The sequence below is a fragment of the Symphalangus syndactylus genome, chromosome X (genome assembly GCF_028878055.3).
Source record: "Symphalangus syndactylus isolate Jambi chromosome X, NHGRI_mSymSyn1-v2.1_pri, whole genome shotgun sequence".
In the NCBI taxonomy this organism is placed as follows: domain Eukaryota; kingdom Metazoa; phylum Chordata; class Mammalia; order Primates; family Hylobatidae; genus Symphalangus; species Symphalangus syndactylus.
The window spans coordinates 79,015,210-79,025,498 of NC_072447.2; the positions used below are offsets into that span (position 1 = coordinate 79,015,210).

At 47.6% G+C, this 10,289-nt stretch overlaps 1 long non-coding RNA gene across 1 annotated transcript in view; it reads left to right on the plus strand.

The window, feature by feature from the left end:
* LOC134736024 (uncharacterized) overlaps positions 1–8,084 on the plus strand; it is a 19,722-nt gene extending 11,638 nt beyond the window's left edge. The window contains exons 2-5 of the long non-coding RNA XR_010119685.1: positions 205–431; positions 1,899–2,091; positions 5,938–6,157; positions 6,598–8,084. This is a non-coding gene — a long non-coding RNA (uncharacterized lncRNA). The remainder of the gene's footprint in view (positions 1–204; positions 432–1,898; positions 2,092–5,937; positions 6,158–6,597) is intronic.
* Positions 8,085–10,289: the final 2,205 nt, after the last annotated feature.

The following is a 10,289-nucleotide window of genomic DNA, read 5'->3' on the forward strand; positions in this document are numbered from 1 at the left end:
CCTCACCCTTGAGAAGGTACTTTGTAATATGCTCCCCCACCCTTAGGAAGGTACTTTGTAATATTCTTCCCACCCTTGAGAATGTACTTTGTAAGATCCACCCCCTGCCTGCAAAAAATTGCTCCTAACTCCACTGCCTATCCCAAACCTATAAGAACTAATGATAATCCCACCACCCTTTGCTGACTCCTTTTTCCGACTCAGCCCGCCTGCACCCAGGTGAAATAAACAGCCTTGTTGCTCACACAAAGCGTGTTGGTGGACTCTCTTCACATGGATGTGTGTGACATTTGGTGCCGAAACCTGGGACAGGAGGACTCCTTCGGGAGACCAGTCCCCCATCCTCATCCTCACTCCGTGAGGAGATCCACGTATGACCTCAGGTCCTCAGACCAACTAACCCAAGGAACATCTCACCAAATTCAAATCAGGTAAGCAGTCTTTTCACTCTCTTCTCCAACCTCTCTTGCTATTCCTCCACCCTTCAATCTCACCCTTCCTTAATTTTGGTTCCTTTCCCTTTCTGGTAGAAACAGGAAATGCATTTTATCCATGAACTCAAAACTCCGGCACTGGTCACGGACTCGGGAAGACAGTCTTCCCTTGGTGTTTAATCACTGTGGGGATGCCTGCCTGATTATTCACCCACATTTCAGAGGTGTCTGATCACTGCGGGGATGCCTGCCTTGATCCTTCATCTTGGTGGCAAGCACCACCTCCCTGGGTGGCGAGTACCAGCCCCCCACTCCGTGTCTCTACCCTCTCTTTTCTCTGGGCTTGCTGCCTTCACTATGGGCAACCTTCCACCCTCCATTCCTCCTTCTTCTCCCTTAGCCTGTGTTCTTAAAAACTTAAAACCTCTTCAACTCACACCTGACCTAAAACCTAAATGCCTTATTTTATTCTACAATACTGCTTGACCCCAATACAAACTCAACAACGGTTCCAAATAGCCAGAAAACAGCACTTTTGATTTCTCCATCCTACAAGATCTAGATAATGCTTGTCATAAAATGGGCAAATGGTCTGAGGTGTCTGATGTCCAGGCATTCTTTTGCACATCAGTCCCTCCCTAGTCTCTGCTCCCAGTGCAACTCATCCCAAATCTTTCTTTTTTCTCTCCTGTGTGTTCCTTTATTCTCCACCCCAAGCTCTGAGTCCTTTGAATCCTCCTTTTCTACGAACCCATCTGACCTCTCCCCTCCTCCCCAGGCTGCTCCTTGCCAGGCTGAGCCAGGTCCCAATTCTCCCTCAGCCTCCACTCCTCTACCCTATAATCCTTCTGTCACCTCCCCTCCTCACACCCAGTCCAGCTTACAGTTTTGTTCCACTACTAGCCCTCCCCCATTTGCCCAACAATCTCCTCTTAGAGAGGTGGCTGCAGCTGAAGGCATAGTCAAGGTTAATGCTCCTTTTTCTTTATCCAACCTCTCCCAAATCAGTTAGCGTTTAGGCTCTTTTTCATTAAATATAAAAACCCAGCCCAGTCCATGGCCCATTTGGCAACAACCCTTAGACACTTTACCACCCTAGACCCAGAGGGGCCAGAAGACCATATTATTCTTGATATGCATTTTATTACCCAATCTGCTCCCAACATTAGAAAAAGCTCCAAAAATTAGATTCTGGCACTCAAACCCCACAACAGGACTTAATTAACCTTGCCTTCAAGGTGTACAATAATAGAAAAGAGTTGCAATTACTTGCCTCCACTGTGAGAAAAACCCAAGCCACATCTCCAGCACACAAGAAGTTCAAAATGCCTAAACCGCAGTGGCCAGGAGTTCCTCCAGGACTTCCTCCCCAAGGATCTTGCTTCACGTGCCAAAAACCTGGCCACAGGGCCAAGGAATGCCCGCAGACTGGGATTCCTCCTAAGCCATGTCCCATCTGTGCAGGACCCCACTGGAAATCGGACTGTCCAACTCGCCTGGCAGCCACTCCTAGAGTCCCTAGAACTCTGGCCCAAGGCTATCTGACTGACGCCTTTCCAGATCTTCTCGGCTTAGGGGCTGAAGACTGACGCTGCCCAATCGCCTCAAAAACCTCCTGGACCATCATGGACGCTTTGGGTAACTCTTACAGTGGAGGGTAAGTTCATCCCCTTTTTAATCAATACAGAGGCTACCCACTCCACATTACCTTCTTTTCAAGGGCCTGTTTCCCTTGCCTCCATAACTGTTGTGGGTACTGATGGCCAGGCCTCTAAACCTCTTAAAACTCCCCAACTCTGGTGCCAACTTGGACAACATTCTTTTTTTTTTTTGAGATGGAGTCTTGCTCTGTTGCCCAGGCTGGAGTGCAGTGGCGCAATCTCAGCTCACTGCAAGCTCTGCCTCCCGGGTTCACGCCATTCTCCTGCCTCAGCCTCCCATGTAGTTGGGACTACTACAGGCACCTGCCACCACGCCCGGCTAATTTTTTGTATTTTTAGTAGAGACGGGGTTTCACTGTGTTAGCCAGGATGGTCTCGATCTCCTGACCTCGTGATCCACCCGCCTTGGCCTCCCAAAGTGCTGGGATTACAGGCGTGAGCCACCGTGCCCAGCCAACAACATTCTTTTTTGCACTCTTTTTAGTTATCCCCACCTTCCCAGTTCCCTTATTAGGTCAAGGCATTTTAACTAAATTATCTGCTTCCCTGACTATTCCTAGGCTACAGCCACACCTCATTGCAACCCTTTTCCCCAGTTCAAAGCCTCCTTTACATCCTTCCCTTGTATCTCCTCACCTTAATCCACAAGTATGGAACACCTCTACTCCCTCCTTGGTGACCGATCATGCACCCCTTACCATCCCATTAAAACCTAATCACCCTTACCCCACTCAATGCCAATATCCCATCCCACAGCATGCTTTAAAAGGATTAAAGCCTGCTATCACTCACCTGCTACAGCATGGCCTTCTAAAGCCTATAAACTCTCCTTACAATTCCCCCATTTTACCTGTCCAAAAACCAGACAAGTCTTACAGGTTAGTTCAGGATCTGCATCTTATCAACCAAATTGTCTTGCCTGTCCAACCCGTGGTTCCAAACCCATATACTCTCCTATCCTTAGTACTTCCTTCCACAACCCCTCCACAACCCATTATTCTGTTCTAGATCTCAAACACGCTTTATTTACTATTAATTTGCACCCTTCATCCCAGCCTCTCTTCACTTTCACTTGGACTGACCCTGACACCCATCAGTCTCGGCAACCTACCTGGAGTGTACGGCCACAAGGCTTCATGGACAGTCCCCATTACTTCCGTCAAGCTCTTTCTCATAATTTACTTTCTTTCTATCCATCTGCTTCTCAACTTATTAAATATTTTGATGACCTTCTACTTTATAGCCCCTCCTACAAATCTTCCCAACAGGACACCCTCCTGCTCCTCCAACATCTGTTCTCAAAAGGACATCGCACATCCCCCTCCAAAGCTCAAATTTCTTCCCCATCTGTTACCTACCTGGTCATAATTCTTCCTGAAAACATGCATGCTCTCCCTGCCAATCATGTCCGGCTGATCTCTCAAACCCCAACCCCTTCTACAAAACAACAACTCCTTTCCTTCCTGGGCATGGTTGGATACTTTCACCTTTGGATTCCTGGTTTTGCCATCCTGACTAAACCATTATATAAACTCACAAAAGGAAACCTAGCTCACCCCATAGATCCTAAATCCTTTCCCCACTCCTCTTTCCATTCCTTAAAAACAGCCCAAGAAGCTGCTTGCACACTAGCTCTCCCTAACTCATCCCAACCCTTTTTCATTACACACAGCCGAAGTGCAGGGTTGTGCAGTCGGAATTCCTACACAAGAGCCAGGACCACGCCCTGTAGCCTTCCTGTCCAAACAACTTGACCTTACTGTTTTAGGCTGGCCCCCACATTATTCTTGATACCACACCTGACCCCCATGACTGTATCTCTCTGATCCACCTGGCATTCACTCCATTTCCCCATATTTCCTTCTTTCCTGTTCCTCACCCTGATCACACTTGATTTATTGATGGTAGTTCTTCCAGGCCCAATCACCAATCACCATCGAAGGCAGGCTATGCTATAGTGTCTTCCACATCTGTCATTGAGACTACCGCTCTGCCCCCCTCCACTACCTCTCAGCAAGCCGAACTCATTGCCTTAACTCTGGCCCTCACTCTTGCAAAGGGACTACATGTCAATATTTATACTGACTCTAAATATGTCTTCCATATCCTGCACCACCATGCTGTTATATGGGCTGAAAGAGGTTTCCTCGCTATGCAAGGGTCCTCCATCATTAATGCCTCTTTAATAAAAACTCTTCTCAAGGCCACTTTACTTCCAAAGGAAGCTAGAGTCATTCACTGCAAAGGCCATCAAAGGGCCTCAGACCCTATTGCTCAAGGCAACAATTATGCTGATAAGACAGCTAAAGAAGCAGCCAGTATACCTGCTTCTGTCCCTCACTGCCAGGTTTTCTCCTTCTCATCACTCACTCCTACTTATTCTCCCACTGAAGTTTCCACCTATCAATCCCTCCCCACTCAAGGCAAATGGTTCTTGGACCAAGGAAAATATCTCCTTCCAGCCTCACAGGCCCATTCTATTCTGTCGTCATTTCATAACCTCTTCCATGTAGGTTACAAGCCGCTAACCCATCTCTTAGAACCTCTCATTTCCTTTCCATCCTGCAAATCTATTCTCAAGGAAATCACTTCTCAGTATTCCATCTGCTATTCTACTACTCCTCAGGGATGTCTCAGGCCCCCTCCCTTTCCTACACATCCAGCTCAGGGATTTGCCCCTGCCCAGGACTGGCAAATTGACTTTACTCACATGCCCTGAGTCAGGAAACTAAAATACCTCTTTGTCTGGGTAGACACTTTCACTGGATGGGTAGAGGCCTTTCCCACAGGGTCTGAGAAGGCCACCACAGTCATTTCTTCCCTTCTGTCAGACATAATTCCTTGGTTTGGGCTTCTCACCTCTATACAGTCCAATAACAGACCGGCTTTTTTTTTTTTCCTCCAATTTAAAACCTTTAATTGAAAAGTAAAATTTAATGTTGAAAATGCAAACTTGGGGAAGGCAGAAAGATCACACACACAAGGCTGTCACTTCACACTTGGAGGGTTGCACAGCGGCCAGGCAGAGGCGCTCCTCACTTCCCGGATGGTGGGCAGCCAGGCAGAGGTGCTCCTCACTTCCCAGTCAGTTGGGTGGCCGGGCAGATGGGCTCCTAGCTTCCCAGAAGGTGGGCGGCCAGGAAGAGGTGCTCCTCTCTTCCCAGACAGGGCAGTGACCAGAGAGAGGAGCTCCTCACTTGCCAGAGGGCGTGGTGGCCAGGCAGAAGCGCTCCTCACATCCCAGACGGTGGGGGTGGGGAGCCTGGGCAGAGGCGCTCCTCATTTGCTAGACAGGGCGGCAGCCGGGCAGAAGCGCTCCTCACTTTCCAGATGGGCGGCAGCTGGGCAGAGGTGCTCCTCACTTCCCAGACAGTGGGGTGGCCAGGCAGAGGCACTTCTCACATCCTAGACAGGGCGGTGGCTGGGCAGAGGCGCTTCTCATATCCCAGATGGTGGGCAGCCCGGACCGGCCTTTATTAGTCAAATCAACCAAGCAGTTTGCCAGGCTCTTGGTATTCAGTGGAAGCTTCATACCCCTTACCGTCCTCAATCTTCAGGAAAGGTAGAACAGACTAATGGTCTTCTAAAGACACACCTCACCAAACTCAGCCTCCAACTTAAAAAGGACTGGACAGTACTTTCACTACTTGCCCTTCTCAGAATTCGGGCCTGTCCTCGGGATGCTACAGGGTGCAGCCCATTTGAGCTCCTGTATGGATGCTCCTTTTTATTAGGCCCCAGTCTCATTCCAGACACCAGCCCTCTAGTTGATTATCTTCCAGTCCTCCAGCAGACTAGACAGGAAATTCGCCAGGCTGCTAATCTTCTCTTGCCTACTCCAGATTCCCAGCCACATGAAGACACCCTAGCTGGACGATCAGTTCTTGTTAAGAATCTGACACCTTAAACTCTACAACCTTGATGGACCGGACCCTACTCAGTCATCTATAGTACCCCAACTGCCGTCCACCTGCAGGACCCTCCCCATTGGGTTCACTGTTGTAGAATAAAGCTGTGTCCGTTGGACAGCCAGCCTGATCTCTCCTCTTCCTCCTGGAAGTTGTAAGTACTCTCCTCTACTTCCCTTAAACTCATATTTCTGAAGAACACTAATAACCCTGATGAGCCTAATACATCCTTTCATTTTTATTAGGTCTCTTCTTCCTTACCCTACTCTTTACAATAGGGCTTTACGCAGTCACCCCCCACTAATTGGACTGCACCACAAAAACTCGTCATCCCTACTATCTTCTGTCTCGTCATACTCCTACTCACCGTTCTAAACTACTCGTAAATGCCCTGCCCTTGTTTACACTGCCAGTTTACACTTTTCCTCTAAACCATCGTAGCGGATCTCTCCTGGTACTATCCCTAATCCTCCACTCTTGAGTCCCTCTTGGAGTGGATGGATTATCTTTGCTGACAGGGCACACTCCAATACTTCCACCTTGATGAAGTCCTATTCTTTACTTTTATACTCACTCTTTTTTTTTTTTTTTCAGACGGAGTCTCGCTCTGTTGCCCAGGCTGGAGTGCAGTGGCGCGATCTCAGCTCACTGCAAGCTCCATCTCCCAGGTTCACGCCATTCTCCTGCCTCAGGCTCCTGAGTAGCTGGGACTACAGGTGCCTGCCACCATGCCCGGCTAATTTTTTGTATTTTTTTAGTAGATACAGGGTTTCACCACGTTAGTCAGGATGGTCTTGATCTCCTGACCTTGTGATCCACCCACTTCGGCCTCCCAAAGTGCTGGGATTACAGGCATGAGCCACCATGCCCGGCCTACCTTTATACTCACTTATTCTCATTCCTGTTCTTATACCACCCTCTACTCTCCCCAGCTATCTCCACCACACTATCAATCTCACTCACTCTCTCCTAGCCGTTTCTAATCCTTCTTTAACAAACAATTGCTGGCTTTGCCTTTCTCTTTCCTCCAAAATTACCGAGGCCTCGACTTACTCATTGCTAAAAAAAGGGGACTATGTATATTTTTAAATGAAGAGTGTTGTTTTTACCTAAATCAATCTGGCCTGGTATATGACAACATAAAAAAACTCAAGGATAGAGCCCAAAAACTCACCAACCAAGCAAATAATTACACTGAACCCCCTTGGGCACTCTCTAATTGGATGTCCTGGGTCCTCCCAATTCTTAGTCCTTTAATACCTGTTTTTCTCCTTCTCTTATTCGGACTTTGTGTCTTCTGTTTAGTTTCTCAATTCATACAAAACTGCATCCAGGCCATCACCAATCATTCTCTATGACAAATGCTCCTTCCAACAACCCCACAATATCACCCCTTACCCCAAAATCTTTCTTCAGTTTAATCTCTCCCACTCTAGGTTCCCATGCCACCCCTAATCCCATTCGAAGCAGCCCTGAGAAACATTACCCATTATCTCTCCATACCACCCCCAAAATACATTCGCCACCCCAACACTTCACCACCATTTTGTTTTGTTTTTCTTATTAATATAAGAAGACAGGAATGTCAGGCCTCTGAGCCCAAGCTAAGCCATCATATCCCCTGTGACCAGCACTATACATCCATATGGCCTGAAGCAACTGAAGATCCACAAAAGAAGTGAAAATAGCCAATTCCTGCCTTAACTGATGACATTCCACCATTCCTGCCCCACCCTAACTGATCAATTGACTTTGTGACAATACACCCTCCCCACCCTTGGGATAATGTACTTTGTGATATTCCCCCAGCCTTGCAAATGTACTTTGTATGATACACCCCACCCTTGAGAAGGTACTTTGCAATATGCTCCCCCACCCTTAAGAAGGTACTTTGTAAGGTTCTCCCTACCCTTTGTACTTTGTAAGATCCACCCCCTGCCTGCAAAAAATTGCTCCTAACTCCACTGCCTATCCCAAACCTATAAGAACTCATGATAATCCCACCACCCTTTGCTGACTGCTTTTTTGGACTCAGCTTGCCTACACCCAGGTGAAATAAACAGCCTTGTTGCTCACACAAAGCCTGTTTGTGGACTCTCTTCACACGGACGCACGTGACAGTCACGAGTTTGAGACCAGCCTGGCCAACATGGTGAAACCTCCCTCTCTACTAAAATACAAAAATTAGCCGGGCATGGTGGCGTGTGCCTGTAATCCCAGCTACCTGGGAGGCTGAGGCAGGAGAATCACTGGAACCTGAGAGGCAGAGGCTGCAGTGAGCCAGGATCGCGCCACTGCACTCCAGCCTCAGAGACAGAGCAAGACTCCAGCCTCAGAGACAGAGCAAGACTCCATCTCAAAAAAAAAAAACGAGAGAGAGAAAAAATAATTTTTCTTGGGATGACAGTAATAGTACTAACATGATCATATTAACTTTTCAGGCCAGGCGCGGTGGCTCACGCCTGTAATCCCAGCACTTTGGGAGGCCGAAGTGGGCGGATCACGAGGTCAATAGATTGAGACCATCCTGGCTAACACGGTGAAACCCCATCTCTACTAAAAATACAGAAAATTAGCCGGGCGTGGTGGCAGACGCCTGTATTCCCAGCTACTTTGGAGGCTGAGGCAGGAGAATCTCTTGAACCCAGGAGGCGGAGGTTGCAGTGAGTTGAGATCATGCCACTGCACTCCAGCCTGGGCAGCCTGGGTGACAGAGTGAGACTCCCTCTCAAAAAAAAAAAAAAAAAAAAAAAGCTGGGCACGGTGGCTCACGCCTGTAATCCCATCACTTTGGGAGGCTGAGGTGGGTGGATGGCTTGAAACCAGGAGTTCGAAATCAGCCTGGCCAACATGGTGTAACCCTGTCTCTACAAAAATTACAAAAATCAGCCAGGTGTGGTCGCGCACGCCTGTAATCTCGGCTACTCAGGAGGCTGGGGCAGAGAATCACTTGAACCTGGTAGGCGGAGGTTGCAGTGAGCAATTGTGCCACTGCACTCCAGCCTGGGTGACAGAGCAACATTCTGCCTCAAAAAAAACCGGGCTGGGCACAGTGGCTCACGCCTGTAATCCCAGGACTTTGAGAGGCTGAGGCGGGTGGATCACCTGAGGTCAGGAGTTCAAGACCAGCCTGGCTAACATGGTGAAACCTGTCTACAAAAATATAAAAATTGGCCGGCACTTTGAGGTGCCAAGACGGGCAAATCATGAGGTCAAGAGATCGAGGCCATCCTGACCAATATGGTGAAACCCCGTCTCTACTAAAAGTACAAAAAAAAAAATTAGCTGGGCATGGTGGCTCGCGCCTGTAGTCCCAGCTTCTCGGAGGGCTGAGGTAGGAGAGTCACTTGAACCTGGGAGGCAGAGGTTGCCGTGAGCCAAGATGGCACCACTGCACTCCAGCCAGGTGACAGAGTGAGACTCCATCTCAAAAAAGAAAAAAAAAATCACCTGAGAAGAAGATAATATTTATTTTAGAAAAAAAATTTAAAAATAGGCCGGGCGCAGTGGCTTACACCTGTAATCCCAGCATGTTGGGAGGCCAAGGCAGGTGGCTCACGAGGTCAGGAGTTCGAGAACAGCCTGACCAACATCGTGAAACCCCATCTCTACTAAAAATACAAAAATTAGCCAGGCGTAGTGGCCTGTGCCTGTAATCCCAGCTACTCAGGAGGCTGAGGCAGGAGAATTGCTTGAACCCGGGAGCCAGAGGTTGCAGTGAGCCAAGTTTGCGCCATTACACTCCAGCCTGGGCGACACCGAGACTCCAGCTCAAAAAAAAAAGAAATTAAAAAATAATAACGTATACAATTCAGTGGATTTTAGTATATTCACAGATATGTGTATACAATTCAGTGGATTTTAGTATATTCACAGATATGTTTAACCATTACCAGTCAATGCTACATTTTCATTACCTCAGAAAGAAGCCCTGTACCCTTTAGCTATCACCCGCATTTCCCATCCTCCCAGCCTTTTTCTTTTCTTTTTTGTTTTTTGTTTGTTTGTTTGTTTTGCCAATTGGGAAGTCTTTCGAACCAGAGTAGGCTCAGATACTTATTTTTATTTATTTTTTAAATTTCATGTATTTATTTATTTTCCTCCCAGCCTTAAACAACCACCATGCAACTTTCTATCTCCATAGATTTGCTTATTTGGGACATTTCATATCAATAGAATCATATAATATGTGGTCTTTTGTGGTTGCCTTTGTTCACTTATAATATTTTCAAGGTTCATCCACATTGTAGAATGTACCACTAGTTCATTCTTTTTGTGGCTGAATT